We start from the raw sequence: 19,791 nt of genomic DNA, 5'->3' as shown, positions 1-19,791 counted from the left end.
TAACTGTTGCACCTCCAGGGCTCATTGTGTGTGGGGGAAGGGGTGGGTGGAATTCATCTTGATGGACGTCCTGCAGGATTCCCCGGGGTGGAGGGACTGGGCAGACTTCGCCAGAACACAACATCCTTGAGAACAAGAGTATGCCCCCTTGTGAAAGCAGAGATGGCTCAGCCTCACTTCCTGATTTTCTGCTTCAGCCTGGCTTGCTTCTCTCCCAGGCTGTCCTGTCTCCCTCCACCCTCTTCCTCCCACTTGGTGGCCAGTTTACTGATGCGGACCGCAGGTGGAGGCACACTGAGAAACCAGCGCTGGGCAGACTTTTTTCCTTGATATATCTGACATGCTTTTCAGGGGGCCTATGGTGGTGAGTTTGAGAGAGTAAAGTACTTTGGGATAAGAACTAATACTATAAAATAATATTATAAAGTGTTTTCAGTGTGCTTGTATTTCCTTTCAAGTATTGTTTTAGCACTGCCTCGTGGACAAGGCACCTCAGGAGTGAGGTTATCAGAAATTCTATGCCTACATAATTTTCCTTTTCCTGTTGTTTTTTATTTGGGTGGTGGTGGTATACCTTTTGTCCCCTTCCCCCAGATAGTTGTAGAACGTATTTGATTCCGCAAATGCTATTTTGTAAATCAGGTTGCCCTTCTATACAGTCTTCACCACCTTCATAATACAGCAGCATCATGAGAGCACAGAAGAATGTTGAGCGGATGTTTGCCACTGTGCCACCGCGTTCTGCAGCGAGCAAAGAGAAGAGCAAAGGGGAGTGTATTGCTCAGGCGTAGACTGGGATGGGTGCACAGAGACCTCCATCATGGCCCAGCCCTACCCCCCAGTTACAACAGAGGGACAGGGTGGGTGGAAAGCAATGGACCCTCCTGAGTGGACATAGGAATCCCACACTGGCTTGCTGGCGCGAGGTTGGACAGTTGTCTTGCCCCTGGCTCTACAGGCAACTGATTCAAAACGTGCTATCTTCTCCTTGAAAGAATGGCAGAAACTGTGAAAAGAGATACAGAAAGAGAGACCGTTTCTGTACATTTACTGCAACACTGAATAAACTCTGAAATGTGGATTCTTATTCCGTTCAGTTCATTAAGTAGTTGCCACCTCCTGTGTACGGTATTGCTAGATTCTGTTGTTGCTGTCGTGTGCTGTGAAGTTGATTCCGACTCATGGCGACCCCATGTGACAAAGTAGAACTGCCCTCATAGGGTTTTATAGGCTGTAATCTTTACCTAAGGAGCCCAGGTGGCACAGTGGTTAAGCACTCGGCTGCTAACCGAAAGGTCAGTGGTTCGAACCCACCAGCTGCTCTGTGGAAGCAAGAAGATCATCTCAACAGCAGTGAGCTCGGTTTTGGTTCAATCTTTCCGGGAGCAGATCGTCAGGCCTTTCTCCCGAGGAGCCGCTGGTGGGTCAAACACCGAACTTGCGGCGAGCAGCTGAGTACTTAACCGTTGCACCTCCAGGACTCCTAGGTTCTTTAGGGTTATATGAAAAGTATAAAGCCCAGTGTCTACCCTCTCCCAGCCCCCACCCCAAAGGAGCTATGGGAAACCTTTGCTCCTAAGATTTGTGGAGACTCTGCAGCAGCACTTGTACGCAGGTCCAAGGACATTAAAATCAGATGAAGTTCAGTCTAATCTGCTGAACTTGCCCAGCAGGGGGCCTGCAGCCAAGATCCGCTCAGGTTCTCTTAGGAAGGAAATAATTAGCCTGTCACTGCCAACATGAAAATGGTCAATTCCCGGCAAGGAAGTGCCTCACAGGACATGAGAAAGGTCAGCCTCGCCGGGAAAGGGAGGTAGACTTCGCCCTTCAGTGTCACCTGCACCCCCTTTGCGTGGTCACAACCTCCCAGGTGACAGGGTTTCACAGAGCGTGTGGACCTTGCAGCACTGGCCTCAGACATTTGCCCTGCGGCACCTTCCTACCCCGCCTCCACCTTCCTCAGCCCCAGGCTCTGCTCTCTGGGAACTCACATTCTAAAACAGCTGGCTCCTTTGCCACAAACCTCTTGGAATGTTCCCCAGGAAGACCTTGCCATTTCAAGGTAAAAACAGCAACAACAAAAACAAAGAAAAAAAAAAAAAAAAAAACCCTGAATTAATCTATTAAGGACTCAAAGTATCCCTTGGTTGTTGCAAGAGTTCTTAGCAAGTTTGCCTTTGCTCTTGATGTCAATTTGCAGGTTGCTTTTACTGTGTCCATGTTTTAGGGCGTATACCAGGGAAGCATGTTCTCATTAACCGGGACATGCCTTCTGTTTCTTTTTGTGACCTTTCCGCCAGATTGTTGGTTTTTGGTCATCTGTCTCTGGCGCCAGGTAGCGAGAGGCTTATCAGCCCTCACCTCTGGTAAAGAGATGGCAGGACTGCTCAGTTAGCACAGTGGTTAAAATGTAAACCACCAGGAGCTCTTTCTAAGTCAGACTGGACTGATTAATTCCATGCTCTGTAAAGTAATGTTTCTTAATTCAGTTGTGCTTGAGGAAATTGAGATGTTTATTCATTTTCAAAAAGAAATTAGTTTTCATAGGCTGTCTCCTCACCAGAGTTGTACTATGCTTAAGAAAAATATTAGCAGAGAAGAAGATAGTAATTCCCGGATAACTGACCGTCTTGCACTGAGTCAGGCATGAGGACTCCAAAGAGACCTGGCAAGCATCCCTTCTCTGAATTCTGATTAATTATGTATAAAACAAAGAGCCTAGGCTAGAGATAAACCAACACATTCCCATCTCTAAAATTCATTGTTCACTAAGCTAATGAAGATAAAAATGTTTTTCCTCAAAATCATCACGGTATTTAAGGGAGACAAGACAAGTAGAACACATTAAAATCTTTTAAGAAAAAAGAATGAGTGAGTATAAAACCTGGTGGAATCTGCATAGGGTCTGTAGGCGAGTCCATTTTATCGTGCCAATGGCAATTTCCTGGTCCTGAGAATGTGCTATAGATATGTAACTTCTGTAAAATGTTACCTTTGGGGGAGGCTGGGTGATGGGTACACAGGACCTCTCAGTACTATTTTTGGAACTTCTTGTGAGCTTATAATTTTTTCAAAATAAAAAGTAAAATATATATGTATATCTGTTGTTGTTAGGTGCCATTGACTCGGTTCCAACTCATAGCCACCCTATGTACAACAGAATGAAACACTGCCTGGTCCTGTGTCATTCTCATAATTGTTGTTATGCTTCAGCCCACTGTTGCAGCCACTGTGTCAATCCATCTCATTGAGGGTCTTCCTCTCTTTCACAGACCCTATACTTTACCAAGCATGATGTCCTTCTCTAGGGATTGGTCCCTCCTGATAACATGTCCAAAGTACGTGAGACAAATTCTCACCATCCTCGCTTCCGAGGAGCACTCTGGTTGTAATTCTTCCAAGAATACACACACACACACACACACACACACACACACACACACCTGCAAAAAACCAAACCAGTTGCCCCATATTCTGTCTCAAACTAGCAATCCCTCCAACCTTGATGCCATGGTGCAGGGTATGTCATAGTGTTAGGGTAAACCTTTGCATGTGAGATCCTTTTTCCTTTAATGGTGCATTCTCTCTCAGTTAGCCTAGATCATTTTCCACAAATTGGCCTTGGTCTAGAGTCATCTCAATTTATCAGACAAGATTTTATGACCTTACAATTCAATAGGTGTCAAAGTCTCAGCATTCTAGTTTTTCCCCCAGGGAGACTCATCTGTCCTCTGAGTAAATCATTGGATGTGAACAGATGGTTAGGAGGGTCTTCCCATACTTTACAACAGTATTTAAACCCCAATAAATCAACTGGGGGGATAGCCCAATTCTTTCATCAGCAGTGACTGATCTCCAGTTCCTACTCAACCAAAATGTCCTGTTACAAATATAAGGACTAAAAGGTGTTGGTTGAATTTAGCAGTGAGGGAGTGAGTACAGTGGTGGGAAGAGAAGTCAGGCCATGGTTGAAGAGTCAGTGGGAGATAGAATGGAAACAACATATGCAGATGACTCAAGAAATGTAGCTGTAGGATGAGAAGGCAGGAGGGGACAGGAAAGCTGGTAATAGGGAACCCAAGGTTGAGAAGGGACAGTGTTCACATATCGTGGGGTTGTTTACCATTGTCAAAAAACAATATGTGTACTGTTTAATGAGAAACTATTTGTTCTTTAAACCTTCATCTAAAGTACACTTAAAAAATTTAAAAAACAAATGTGGTTGTGATGGGGCTCAGAGAAAAGTAGAGCAGGAACTGAGGAGACCGTTGATGTAGGCATCCCCACATTTTCTTGCCGTGGGAGGGAGCCAATAGATGACGAGAAAGACAGAGAAGGGATTGCTGACTGAGATCTGTGAGGAGGAGAAGACGCCAAGCAACAGAGGAAGGATAATCCTGGTGAGGAAAAGAGAAGGAAATTATCCTTCGGCAACAGATAGTTTCTTCTCTTCAGGGCGGGAAATTGAGTGATTTTCCTTCAGGGCTCCATTTCTGCCCCACAGTAGAAGGTGGATGTATCTTCTGAGCATGGAGGGGGCAGGTTAGGGTAGGAGACGGGAGGCCATAGAGAAGTTTGGAGCCATCAGTGAGGAGAATCACAGAGAGCAGATTAGGCACAGCAGGGGATGGCTACACAGAAAGGAAGGTTTAGTCTCTAGAGTCTGGGGGTCCCTCCAGTCTCTCAGGAGGAGTCAGCTGTGGCCTGATGTGGCCGAGTTTTCCTGGGAGCCCTATCCCATGGTGTCTTAAGCTTCTCTAGAGAAACAGGACCAGCAAGATATAGAGACAGAGAATTACTTCAAGGGAGTGGCTCATGCAAATGTGTGGCTGACAAGTCCAAAACCCATAGGTCAGGAGACAGGCTGGAGATTTCTGCAGGCTCATGAGATTGTGGGGGGCTGCCAAGTCTCAAATCTATAGGTCAGGCAGCAGGCTGGAGACTTCTGCAGGCTTACTTTCCAAGATTCATTGGTCAGGCGATGGGAACAGTGCAGAGTCAAGAGAGAGCAAGTTCTGCAGAAATATTTATAGCCTGGGGCCAGGCCACACCCTAAGGAACTCACCTTTCAACTGATTGATTGATCACACTAGATTAGTTGGAAAGTGATTACATTAGATTGCATTATGGAACAACAACCAGTCTAGTGTTTGGTCAAGCCGCTGGGAACCATAGCCTAGCCAGGTTGACACATAAAATTAACCATCCCACAGGGGGAAGACCGATGATTCAACTGCCAGCACCTTCATCGCATGCTGGAAATGTCCGCGGTCTCTGGTGGTTGGCAGGACACTGGCCTCTTAGCCACATATCAAACGCCTGAGCTGCCTTTGACAGAATCTGGTGGGGCCAGGGGAGAGAGGTTCAGAGGAGAGAATGCACAGTGAACTTCATTTTGTGTGGCTGACTGGAGTGATGAAGATGCATCTTTAGTTTGCTAAATACTGTGTTTAAAAAAATTGAATGTGATTCTCTCATCAAGAATTTATATTACCTGCCTGGCCCCTGAAGGTGTCTGAGTTTGCAATCCCAGGTTAGAACAGAAGAAGCAGGTGCAGGTGAAGAGTTTGGGGGGGCGGGTAAGAATGGAAAATTCGACTGGGGTCTGGGAATGGGGCAGGGGGTGTTTGTTGACTTGTTCAATGGTATGGATTTTAACCTCAAGGCCACGGTCAGCCACTGAAGGCGGGGTATGCCACAAACTTGGGGAGTCATGGTTAGAAAAGAAAGGATATCGTCTGTGGGGAAAAGGAGGTCCTCCTTTGCCAGGGTCATCTGACTTTCATAAAAATAGTTCCTGTGGTTCTTAGTCTTAAGGAGACCTGGTTGCACAGTGGTTAAAACACTTGGCTGCTAACCAAAAGACTGGCAGTTCGAACCCACCGACTCTTCCGAGGGAGCCATCAAGTTGGCTCTGACTCATAGCAACCCTGTGTACAACAGACTGAAACATTTCCCAGTCCTGTGCCATACTCACAATCATTGCTATGTTTGACCCAGTGCTTTGGACTGGTTCTGCCCGGTTCGGTCATGGCTGATGAAGGGAAACCCAACCTGAGTTTCTAAAATGTGGGTGAACCAGAATGATAACCAGAATAGGAAAAATCACGTAGAAGCCCTGCTAGAAACTTCCTTCCTTCCTAGGAAAAGAGGGCAGCAAGCGTGTTGCATAGCAACCAAATCTCTGGATGGGCAGAGTTGGACCATGGTGCCCTGCACAAAGATGGCAGCCAACCACACAACTTTGAATGTGCGCCATTCTCCACAGTCCTAGCAAACTAATCCAGTCTCCTGAATCAGACTCCTGAAACGGCTGACTATGTCTCCTCCGAGTCTCCCATTCCAGGGCATCAACCAGTAATTTTTCCCATTCCAGTTATCGTTCTGCTTCACCCACATTTGAAAAGTTCGGGTCTGTTTCGATTTTGTTTCGTGATCCATGACTGAACCGGTTTGAACTACTTCAAAGCCCTGGTTTGAGCCCTTTGTTGCAGCCACTGTGTCAGTCCGTTTTGTTGGGGGTCTCCCATTTTTTCACTGACCCTCTACTTTACCAAGCATGATGTTCTCCTCTAGGAACTGGTACCTCCTGATAACATTGCAAAAGTATGTGAGATGAAATCTCGCCATCCTTGCTTCTAAGGAGCATTCTGCCTCTACTTCTTTGAACACAAGTTTGTTTGTTCTTCTGGCAGGCCATGGTATGTTCAATATTCTTTGCCAACACCATAATTCAAAGGCATCAATTCTTCTTCGGTCTTCCTTACTCATTGTCCAGCTCTCACATGCATATGAGGCAACTGAAAATACCATGGCTTGGGTCAGGTGCACCTTAGTCCTTGAAGTGACGTTTTTGCTTTGTAACACTTTAAAGAGGTCTTTTGCAGCAGATTTGCCCAATATGATGTTGTTTGATTTCTTGACTGCTGCTTTCATGGCCATTGATGGTGGATCTAAGTAAAGTGAAATCATTGAAAACTTCAATATTTTCTCCATTTATCGTGATGTTGCTTATTGGTCCAGTTGTGAGGATTTTGTTTCCTTTATGTTGAGAGATGTAATCCATACTTAAGGCTGTGGTCTTTGATCTTCAGCAGTAAGTGTTTCAGGTCCTCTTCGCTTTCAGCGAGCAACGTTGTGTCATCTGCATATTGCAGGTTGTTAATGAGTCTTCCTCCAATCCTGATGCCGAATTCTTCTTTGTATAGTCCAGTTTCTCATTATTTGCTCAGCATACAGATTGAATAAGTATGGTGAAAGGATAAAACCCTGATTCATACCTTGCCTGATTTTAAAGCATGCAGTAAATATCCCCTTGTTCTGTTCAAACAACTGCTTCTTGCTCTATGTACAGGTTCCTCATGAACGCAATTAAGTGTTCTGGGATTCCCATTTTTCCAAATGTTATCCATAATTTGTTATGATCCACACAGTCAAATGTTTTTACATAGTCAATAAACCACAGGTAAACATCTTTCTGGTATTCTCTGCTTTCAGCCAAGATCCATCTGACATCAGCAGTGATATCCCTGTTCCACGTACTCTTCTGAATACAGCTTGAATTTCTGGCAGTTCCCTGTCGATGTACTGCTACAACCGTTTTTGAATTACCTTCAGCATAATTTTACTTGCATGTGATATTGATGATGTTGTTCGGTAATTCCTGCACTCTGTTGGATCACTGTTCTTTGGAATGGGCACAAATATGGATCTCTTCCAGTTGGTTAGCCAGGTAGCTGTCTTCCAAATTTCTTGACATCGACAAGTGAGCGCTTCCAAGCTTGCATCCCGTTGTTGAAAAATCTTAACTGATATTCTGCCAATTCCTGGAGTCTTGTTTTTCGCAAATGCCTTCAGTGCAGCTTGGACTTCTTCCTTCAGTACCATCGGTTCTTGATCATATGCTACCTCCTGAAATGGTTGAAAGGAGCCCTGGTGGTGCACTGGTTAAGTGCTCGGCTACTAACTAAAACGTTGGCAGTTCGAACCCACTAGCCATTCTGGGGGAGAAAGATGTGGCTGTCTGCTTCCGTAAAGATTTATGGCCATGAAAATCCTATGGGGCAGTTCTACTCTGTCCTACGTGTTACTAGGGGTGGAAATCCACCCAGTGGCAGTGGGTTTGGTTTTTCTGGTTTGAAATGGTTGAACGTCGACCAATTCTTTTTGGTGCAGTGACCCTGTGGATTCCTTCCGTCTTCTTTTGATGCTTTCTGTGCCCTTGAATATTGCAACTCAAGGCTTGAATTTTTTTCTTCAGTTCTTTCAGCTTGAGAAATGCCAAGGATATTCTTTCCTTTTGGTTTTCTAACTCCAGGTCTTTGCACATTTAATTATAATACTTTGTCTTCTCAAGCTGCCCTTTGAAATCTTCTGTTCAGCTCTTTTACTTCATAATTTCTTCAGCTACTCTATGTTCAAGAGCAAGTTTCAGAGTCTCTTGTGACATCCATTTTTGTCTTTTCTTTCTTTTCTGTCTTTTTAATGACCTTTTGCTTTCTTCATGTATGATGTCCTTGATGTCATCCCACTGATGTCCTTGGTGTCATTCCACAACTCATCTGGTCTTCGGTCATTAGTGTTCAGTGTGTCAAATCTATTCTTGAGATGGTCTCTAAATTTAGGCAGGATATGCTCAAGGTCATATGTCAGCTCTCATGGACTTGTTTTAATTTTTTTCGCTTGAACTTGAACTTGCATATGAGCAATTGGTTCCACAGTCAGCCCCTGGCCTTGTAATGACTGATGATATTGAGCTTCTCCATTGTCTCTTTCCACAGAGGTAGTCAATTAGATTCCTGTGTACTCCAGCCAGCCAGGTCCACGTGTAGAGTCACTGTTTATATTGTTTAAAAATGGAATTTCCAATGAATAGGTCATTGGCCTTGCAAAATTCTCTCATGCAGTCCCTGGCATCGTTTCTATCACCAGGGCCATATTTTCAAACTACTGATCCTTCTTCTTTGTTTCCAACTTTTGCATTCCAATCACTGGTAATTATCAATGCATCTTGATTGCATGTTTGATCAATTTCAGACTCCAGAAGTTGGTAAATATCTTCAATTTCTTCATCTTTGGCATTAGTGGTTGGTGTGTGAGTTTGAATAATACTTGTATTAGCTGGTCTTCCTCATAGGTGTATGGATATTATCCTATCATTGACAGAGTTGTACTTCAGGATAGATCTTGAAATACTCTTTTTGGCAATGAATGTAACACCATTCCTCTTCAATTTGTCTTTCCCGGAATAGTAAACCATATGATTGTCAGATTTAAAATGACCAATACCAGTTCTTTTCAGCTCACTAATGCCTAGGATATCTATCTTCAAGCATTCCATTTCATTTTTGGCGACTTCCAATTTTCCTAGATTCATGCTTTGTACATTTCACGTTCCTATTTTTAATGGATGTTTGCAGCTGCTTCCACTCATTTTGAGTCGTGCCACATCAGCAAATGAAGGTCCTGAAAACTTACTCCATCGATGCCTTTAAGGTGACTCTGCTTTGAGGAGGCAGCTCTTCTCCAGTCGTATTTGGAGTGCCTTCCAACCTGAGGGGCTCATCTTTAGGCACTGAATCTATCATACAGTGTTCCACTGCTATTCATAAGGTTTTCACTGGCCAATTTTTTAGAAGTAGATCACCAGGTCCTTCTTCCTAGTGTGTCTTAGTCTGGAAGCTCCACTGAAACCTGTCCACCTTGGGTGACCCTGCTGGTATTTGAAATACAGGTGGCATAGCTTCCAGCATCACAGCAACACAGTACAACAAACTGACAGAGGCATGGTGGCTGAAAAGGTTACAGCCTTAGAAACCCTATGGGGCAGTTCTACTCTGTCCTACAGGGACGCTAGGAGTCAGAATCAACTCGACGACAACGGGGATTCTTAATCTCAGAGCACAGTCATAAAAGAAAATTCCCTGGATTTTTAAAAGCCCTTTCCCAAATCATCCCACCAAGTTTCCTGAGTCCTCTTAAGAGCGTTCAGAAAGAAAGAGCAATCCACGTAGTGAAGATCCCAATTCAATCAGTTGCGTCATACTGTTTTTAGAAGGTATATAGACAAGGAAGAGCTAACAAATATCCAGCTGCAAGCACCCCAGTGTTCTTTAGCTCAATTCCTTCCAGAATCTTCTCTGTCACCCAAGAAGTGCTGGATCATTGCCAACGTTGTTCAGCTTTATTTGTCCAAGTTCCAAAGCATGAAGAACTGTGGGAGCAAAGTGTCCCTGAGTTTGGTTCCTCAGAGAAGCCTATGCACAGATCCAGGTAATAATTAGCAGTCGTCACCCTCAGAGGTCCTTGAAGCCTGTGCAAGAACTGTTCTGATGAAAAGCAAGTGCCATCAGCGACAAGAGTTCTAGTCAAGGCACAGACGGAGGTGACCTTCACAAGAGACGCGTGGAAAGTTAGCACAGAGTGCCGGCACTAGGGCAGTTCACTACGCATTAACCTGTGATCCGCAAATACATAGAAAAGTGAACTAAGATAAAGACATCATTATCTCGGGGGTAGGTAAGCACTGGTGGCTGGTCTAAACACAGCCTTCAAATTTTTTATTTTACTACATAAAAAAACAAGAACAAAAAAATAAACAGTTGTCATGGAGTCAGTTCCAACTCATAGTGACCGCATATGTGTCAGAGCAGAGCCGAGCTCCATGCAGCTTTCAAGGCTGTGACCTTTCAGAAGCAGACCACCAGACCTTTCTTCCAAGACATCTCTTTGTCGGTTGAGCACTTAACCCTTTGTGCCACCCAGGGACTCCTATTTTAGTACTACTCATTGCCTTTGAGTCGATTCCGACTCATAGCGACCGTGCACAACAGAGTAGAACTGCCCCAGAGGGTTTCCAAGGCTGTGATCTTTACAGGAGCAGACTGCCACATCTTCCTCCCAAGGAGTAGCTGGTGGGTTCGAACCATTGACCTTTCAGTTAGTGGCCAAGCACTTAACCACGGTACCTCCAGGGCTCCTTCTTTTACTGCTAGCTACCATTTATTGCAGCCTTATCCCTTTGTGTCAGGTGCAAGCAACACTATGAGTTAAGTACAGTAAAACCCCTATAATGCTATAGTCACCAGATTTTCTATATTGTATATAGAGTTTTATATCATATAGTAAATATATATGAATTTTATATCATGTATTAAATATATTTGTATATTATTTATTATATACTAGCAGGTCGCTTATCTATGCCAAGAAATTTGGAAGACAGGTACCTGGCCAACCGACTGGAAAAGATCTATATTTGTATCCATTCCAAAGAAAGGTGATCCAACAGAATGCAGAAATTATCGAACAATATCATTAATATCGCATACAAGTAAAATTTTGCTGAAGGTCATTCAAAAGTAGTTGCAGTAGTACATCAACAGGGAACTGCCAGAAATTCAAGCTGGATTAAGAAGAGGGCATGGAACCAGGGATATCATTGCTGATGTCAGATGGATCTTGGCTGAACACAGAGAATACCAGAAAGATGTTTATCTGTGTTTTATTGACTATGCAAAGGCATTCGACCGCGTGGATCATAACAAATTATGGATAACACTGGGAAGAATGGGAATTCCAGAACACTTAATTGTGCTCATGAGGAACCTGTACAGAGACCAAGAGGCTGTTGTTTGAACATAACAAGGGGATATTTCGTGGTTTAAAGTCAGGAAAGGTGTGCATCAGGGTTGTATCTTTTCACCATACTTATTTAATCTGTATGCTGAGCAAACAATCCGAGAAGCTGAACTACATGAAGAAGAAACCAGCATCAGGATTGGAGGAAGACTCATTAACAACCCGCGATATGCTGATGATACAACCCTGCTTGCTGAAAGCAAAGAGGACCTGAAGCACTTACTGATGAAGATCAAAGACCACAGCCTTAAGTATGGACTGCACCTCAACATAAAGAAAACAAAAATGCTCACAGCTGGATCAGTAAACAACATCATGATAAATGGAGAAACAATTGAAGTTGTCAAGAATTTCTTTCTGCTTGGATCCAGAATCAATGCCCACGGAAGCAGCAGTCAGGAAATCAAATGATGTATTGCATTGGGCAAATCTGCTGCAAAAGACCTCTTTAAAGTGTTAAAAAGCAAAGATGTCACTTTGAGGACTAAGGTGCACCTGACCCAAGTCATGGTATTTTCCATCACCTTATATACGTGCGAAAGCTGGACAGTGAATAAGGAAGACGGGAGAATTGATGCATCTGAATTATGGTGTTGGCGAATAATATTGAATAGACCATGGACTGCCAGAAGAACAAACAAATCTGTCTCGGAAGAAGTAAAGCCAGAATGCTCCTTAGAAGCAAGGTTGGCGAGACTTCATCTTACATACTTTGGACATGTTATCAGGAGGGACCAGTTCCTGAAGAAGGACATCAAGCTTGGTAAAGGGGAGGGTCAGTGAAAAAAAAGGAAGACCCTAAACCAGCTGGAGTGGCACAGTGGCTGCAACAATGGGCTGAAGCATAGCAACGATTGTGAGGATGGCGCAGGACCGGGCAGGGTTTGCTTCTGTTGCACACAGGGTCCCTGTGAGTCGGAACCGACTCCACAGCTCCTAACAACGACAACAGCAACCATTTTATAGATTAGGAAATTGAAATCATTTGCTCAGAGTTATGACAATGAAAGTTGGCAGAGTCAGTACCTGGGTCTCAAGCCCCTGCTTTTAGCCACTACACCCACTCCTCACTTATTGACATGGTTAGGTGCCAAAGACCAGGTTCTTAAGCGAAAATCAGTGTTATGTGAAAATGGGGCATGACCATATCAGATCACAAAATACTATGTTGGACACATAGGTCCCTCTGCACCTGAGAGGTGGAAAATTTAGGTGGGTACTGTATGTCGCACTGGTCATAGAAAGATTACTGCCAGAATATCTAATTAATGGGCGAAAGAGTCAGATAGTAGATTTTTTACTATTGTCGTAGATGTGAAATGTAGGATAACAAGGTAGTGGATTAGTAAGGAGTTAAGTGTACACTGCAGTTTCCTACTGGGAAGATGGGATAATAATGATGATGATAATGATAATAAAAGATATATTTGATTGAGTAATGGCTCCATACCAGGCATAGTTCTAAGGGTTTTACATCGGTCATTTCGTTTAATCCTCATCCTGACCCTATTATCATTTTCATTTTCCCGGTAGAGAAACTTTACGAGGTTGAGTAACCTGCCCAAGGCAGGTTTTCATGAGGGATGGACAGAGCAGGGATTGAGCTGGGCATCTGGATGCTAGAGCCTGCCATTCACCTCCGTGCCTCCCTGCCGTAGAAGCCGCCATTCACCTCCGTGCCTCCCTGCCGTAGAAGCCCTCCATCTTCCTATTATCACCACCATCATCAACAGAAGTGCCAAGAATAAGCATTCCTAGAGCACCTACTGTATTCACAGAACTGTCTGAACATCCTGGAAGCTCAAGCAATAAGGCAAAGCTGAAGAACGGCAGACATAGCAGAATTCAAGGCAGTGTCTGGGGTCTGACATGTGAGGCTTGGACCACACCGGGGAGAAGGGTACACCTGATGGACTCAGCCTGTGTTTGGACATTTGCATTGATTGTATTGCACTTAACACTTTCTTGTGCAGAGGTTTGTTTGCTTTCTCTTTTTAGGACGACCGTCACCAAACGCAGGCTAAACTCCACGAAGAGACACACTGCACATTTTATTTCCCCAAAACCTGCACAGGGTGGATTGGTGTTCAAGTAAAAACCTGCTTAATTGAATAAAAAGTTCCTTTTTTGTCTCATTCGTTATTTATGTCCATAAAAGAGCAACTTGTAAACAAAAGCATACACACCAAACATGGCCAGAAGGGGGCAGCAAATCCCACCCTTTCCTGAAGCGGAGGCTCAGAGCCAGGCCGGCCCTGGTTAGGAGATGGCCTGGTTAAGGGAATCAGCTCTAGATGCAAAGGTCATCAACTAGTAGGCAAGGAATGGGCACATGCAATATTTTCTTCTCCTAAAAGAAAAGATTTCTGTAAGTCTTATTTTGCAGAGGCTTGCTACCTTTGCCAGGTGGGTAAATCATAGGAGATCACGTGGGTTATGTTACATACTTAATGTGGAAAGTTTGCTTCGTCAAGAACCTGAGTTTTCACATTCCCAAGGCCAGCTCTTCAGACAGAGATTAGACTGGACTGTGGGACATAAAATGATACTCTTGGAGAGAGTGCTTCTTAGCTCAAGTAGATACATGAGACTAAACGGGCAGCTCCTGTCCGGAGGCGAGATGGGAAGGCAGAGAGGGTCAGGAGCTGGTTGAATGGACAGGGGAGATCCAGGGTGGAAGGGAGGAGTGTGCTGCGACAGTATAGGGAGAGCAACTAGGGTCACGTAACAATGCATATCTAAATTTTTGTATGAGAGACTAACTTGAATTGTAAACTTCCACTTAAACTACAACAATAAAAATAAATAAAAAAAAATTAAAAGTGGGAAGGAATAAAAAAAGGCGTTTTCAGACAGTGTACTAAATTCCCTTCCTTTGGATGTTCCAGTGCCTCCAGGCAGTCAATGGCTCTGACCCAAGTGAGTCTTAAATCCACCCCGCACAAGCACTGGCTGTGCTGCGGGACCGCCTGGTAAACACAAGAGCAATTTTGTTTTTCCTTCTGCAATCTGTAAACCTCTATCCTCAACCACGCCTTTGAAATGTCCCGTTGTATGGAACCTAGGGAGCAACGTAAACAGAAGCGCGCACCCCAGCCTAGGCCAGACGGGGGCGGACAATCCCACGATCTCCTGAAGCCGAGGCTCCAGAGCGCAAAAGCTGGCCCACGTTTGTCCTAACCGACTTCAGCCAGCAGATGGCCCCTTCCCTCGGGAGGCTGCACGGCCTGGGGGCGCAGGGAGGGGAGACGGCTCGGAGGGAGGATGGGAGCCGCCGTGGGCACGTGGCCAGTGCTTCTGGACCACTTGTACTTCTGATAGCGAGGCGGAAGCTGCTCTGGGAAACTGCGAGTGTGGCCGGGGCGGCAGCTGCCTGCATTCCGGCACAGTCACCACGGGGACGCTGTGGCCACCTCGCAGTCACTGGCCGGGGGGTGAGGGCCGCCCACAGGCATTAACCCACCCAGCCCAGGGAAGAGCATGGAGGGGCCAAGGCAGGTATCCAAGGTAAGGCGATTGCTCCACCTGGGGCTGTGTGTGGGTTTTTCTCTTGAATAAAGTCTGTGTTGGAGGGAGTGACTCCATCCGTTCAAACACACGGCTGTCTGTCTGAATAGAACCAGGTAGACTGGCTGACAATAGATGGGAAATTTCACTTTCCAAGTGTGTTGACGAATGGCCTCGGTACCCCCAGTACTGAGCCTGGCATTGAGAAAATGGCAGAGGGGGGTGTTTTGGAGACATGCAAACCCTCCTGCGTTGTGCCCCCTGTTAGGTTAGGATATGCAGGCACTGGAATAGGCGGGATGAAGAAGCCACGCCAGGAAGCTCTTGTTTTTGTGTCTGATTAGAAAAATGTGGACACTGGGGAAGTCAATATAATTGACTATGATCTCCTTTTTAACAAGCCCAATTTGCCTTTGTAATCTTCCTTGTACAGGTTTACCTTGTTTTATGCAATAGCCGTGTTTCTAGAAAGGCATGCAAATCCATTTTTGTTTCGTGGCTCCAGAGTAAAGGGCAAGGGGTAGCTTGCTATAGGGCATAAAGTCGCAGGTAAAAGAGATTCGTATATTCTGAAATATGGATAGTCATCTGCTACCTGCTTCGTGCTAGCTCGCCTGCAGAGGAGATGGTCTTTTCACTCATGTTCGGAATTGAGAGAATCACTCAGGAAAAAGTACTTTATATCAATGGGTGGCTGGCTAATGTGGGTGTGCGTCTTCACTGATTTCCAAGTGGCAGTGCACTTAATATTTTGAGACACAAATTTTATTTGGTTTCTCTTTATAGTTTGGCTAACCAAGCTGGTTACTTCATAGTTACATAGAGGGGGAGAAACTTCCTATTTCTCTTTAAAAATCTCTCTCCCCTTATGTACAGAAGAAGGAATAGAGGAGAAACCCTTTTGATTAGATCAGTTTAACCCTTATCCTTCACTGTTCTGAAGTTTACACATCAATAAATTAATATAACAAATGAGTAAAATGAATAATGCTAGCTAATATGCTTAGATAACTGGAAAACATTCCAATTTTTAAAAACTACATTCCGTCTAGCAGTTTGACCTATACAATAAATACGTGTGTGTCTCCATATATGAAGAAGGGATATTAGCCATTGTACTGAGTTTATGCTTTCACTGTGCATCTCTAAGACTCTTCCTGACTTAAAAAGTGGACTCTCTGTGAAATAAGCAATAAAAAAACAAAAAAGTGCATGTTTTCTGGTTACATAAATACAAAAACAGTGAAAGCAATGGTCTAAGCTGCTGGCCAAGCGCGGGTTGTCATTGTCCGCGGTCACTGTAGTCTATCAACGTGCTGACGAACGTAGGCGGTACATCTGAATTCCCTGGATGTCATGCCTTGAAATTGCTCTTTTGAGTAGACTACTCGTTGCTGTTGGGGTAGTGGTGGTTTGTCTTTCTTACAAAAGTAAAAACAAGTATACCAAACTGGACTGAGGTACGCGGAGTAGTAATGTCCTCAGAGCACCCTCTACCGAGAAGATGATCAACAAATGTTATCGATTATAATGATGATTTGGGCTTGGCCAGCCATCACACCCTCTTCTGGCTGACAGCCCTTTAAATACCTGCAGTCACTCCTGGGTCCAAAATCTGCCCTTCTCAGACAACCCATCCCTCATGGCTGCAGATCTTCCTCATGGCCTTTGTCAGCATCCCGTGAACGTTCGAAACCTTAGAGAAGGTCGTATTCTCAGGTGCTGTCCGAGGAAGCAGAGACAGAGTTCTGTGGGTCCTTACGTGTCCTTTGATCAGCCTACTCTATTTCTATTAATTCTACAAATACTCAATTTTTTAAAAGACCGTTGGTTTTAAACTAGCAGCTCAGCTGTCTCTGTGTAAACTGCCGTGAATTTCACCCTGCACATCCTCAACTCTGTAATTGACTCTGCATTTCATTGTATCATGTTAATTTAAGAGACGTTAAATGTACAGAAAAGTACGCGTTAAACAAATACTAAGCAACCTACCAACTTCACCACAAACGAGAATTATCATTTTTGAACATTTTGTCATTATAACTTTATCTTTTAAAAAATGAAATAGGAATCCTCTCTATTCCCTTCCACAGTCCCTGGTCTCCCCTCCTCCATAACCCTGTTGTTGCTGTGTGCTGTGGAGTCCATTCTGACTCATAGCAGCTGTGTAGGACACAGTGAAACTACCCCAAAGGATTTCCAAGGCTGTCATCTTTACTGGAACAGATCACCAGGTCTTTTCTCCTGCGGAGCTGCTGGTGGGTTTGAACCACCGACTTTTTGGTTAGCAGCTGAGCACTTAACCATTGCACCAGCGGGGGTCCTCCTCCCTAACCTATTTCCCCAACCTTCCCAAAAAAACAGTTGTTAGTGAGTGGCTTCTGACTCATGGTGATTCCATGTGTTACAGAGTAGAACTGCTCCGTAGAGTTTTCATGGCTGTGACCTTTTGGAAGAAGATTGCCGGGTCTTTCTTTTGACTTACCCCCTACAACCCTATATATGAGTACAGCGTGTATTCAGCCAATCTATTTTGGCATGTTTTTAAATTTGTTTAGTTTTATTTTTTATCAGCTTTCTACTTGCACTTAGTTTAAAGAGTCAAGGGGTTCTGTAAGGCTCCTGCATTTCTCTCCCCAGAGATAACCTTACACTGAATTCTGTGGACATTTACCTTCCAGCCTCTAAGTAACATTCCAATCCTGATGCTGCTTGGTTTTTTTCAGTTATAATCATTATCTGTTGACTGCCTACTCTGGAAAATTAGGGCTTAACTCTCCTGAATGCACCTGTCTGCATCACAGCACACACACACACACACACACACACACACACACACCCCTCTCTTTCCCGTGTGTTCCCAATATACTTACACAACTACACTGTAATTTTGGTTATACAGTGAAGCCTGTGGGAGCCAGGGCTCGAGGGCACTGCCTTGTTTTTCTGGCTCTCGAAAGTTCTCCCCCTTATTACTTTTCTATCACTCGTTTTAATGGAAAATACTTGCATTTTCCATCTCTGACAGGTTTCCGCCTTACACAGGTTCCAGCTTTCACAGGTTATGATGTATAAATATCTAATGTTCATATTTTAATGACTATGTAAATGCTACTTATAACTGAGTCATGTCATCTACTTTTACATTTCTTCCTAGAATTAATATTTGTCTTTTTAATAAGCTTTTTATGAATTTTCACTAATGCCGCCCCAAATTCTCTACCGTTTTTAAAAAATCTTTTCTATGTACATTCCAATCCATTAGGTAATATAGCGATTTCCCCTTCTTAGTGATATCTCCCCTGAAGCCTCTGCCCCACAATCGTTGCCATGGGTCCCCCACTTACTGTCATCTGGCAGATCCCTTTGCCTCCCTCATACTTGATCCCCTCTTTCTAGGATCCCATGTCTTCCTTTTTTTATTTATTTTTGTATTACTTCCTCATTTTGTTGGAGCAAATCCTCCAGTATCATCTTTAGAAAAGGTGCATGGACAGTAATTTTTTTAGGTGAAATGTACATAACATAAAATTAATCAATTTGAAGTGAACAGTTCAGGGTCATTTAGTACAGTCACAATGTTGGGCAACCACCATCTCTGTTTAGTTCCAGAACATTTTCATCACCCCAAAATAAAAGCCTATACTCATTAAGCAATAATTCCTCATCCCACCCCCTCCCGCTTAGTCCCTGCCAACCAAGAATCTGCTTTCTGTCTCTGGATTCATCTGTCCTGGACATTTCATATAAATGGAATCATACAGTGTGTGACCTTTTGTGTTTAGCTTCTTTCACTTAGCGTAATGTTTTCGAGATTTATTCATATGTATCAGTACTTCATTTCTTTTTATGGCTGAGTAATATTCCATTGTATGTATATGCCACAATTTGTTTATCCATTTATCCGTGGACATTTGGGCTGTTTCCACTTTTTTGCCTATTGTGAATAATGCTGCTAGGAATATTCATGTACAAATATTTTCTTGAGTACCTGTTTTCAGTTCTTTTGGGTTTATACCTAAAAGTGGAATTGCTGGGCCATATAATCATTCTAGGAGCAATGGTGGTTCAGTGGTAGAATTCTCACTTTCCATATAGGAGACCCAGGTTTAATTCCCAGCCAATGCACCTCATACACAGCCAACCCTCTTGTGTCAGTAGAGACTTGTGTGTTGCTATGGTACTGAACAAGTTTCAGCAGAGTTTCCAGACTGAAATGGACTAGGAAGAAAAGCCTGGTCATCTACCTCTGACAACCAGCCAATGAAAACCACAACGGATCATGGCATGGTGCAGGACCTGGCAGCATGTTGTCCCATGGTGCATGGGGTCACCATGAGTCAGGGGCCAACTCAATGGCAGCTGGCAACAACAACAGAAAAAAATATTAGTTAAACATGTTTAACTTTAGTAGATTTTTTTGTTTACTAGGGACACTAAAGATTAAAATGAAAGGCAATAAAATATTGGTTATCCTTCCATGTATTCATGCAGCAAACATGCCTGGATTGTGCCCCTTGTTTGAGCCCTGGAATGAATCTAGAACAATGAGCAGGCAGTATGGGCATGCCCACCCTGAGCTTACAGTGAAGTGGGGGATACAGATGAGTAAGCAGGCATTTACACTTCTGTGATAAAACCCAT

The sequence above is a fragment of the Trichechus manatus genome, unplaced genomic scaffold (genome assembly GCF_000243295.1).
Source record: "Trichechus manatus latirostris isolate Lorelei unplaced genomic scaffold, TriManLat1.0 scaffold00002, whole genome shotgun sequence".
Taxonomy (NCBI): domain Eukaryota; kingdom Metazoa; phylum Chordata; class Mammalia; order Sirenia; family Trichechidae; genus Trichechus; species Trichechus manatus.
Note: the sequence above shows the minus strand (reverse complement) of the source record.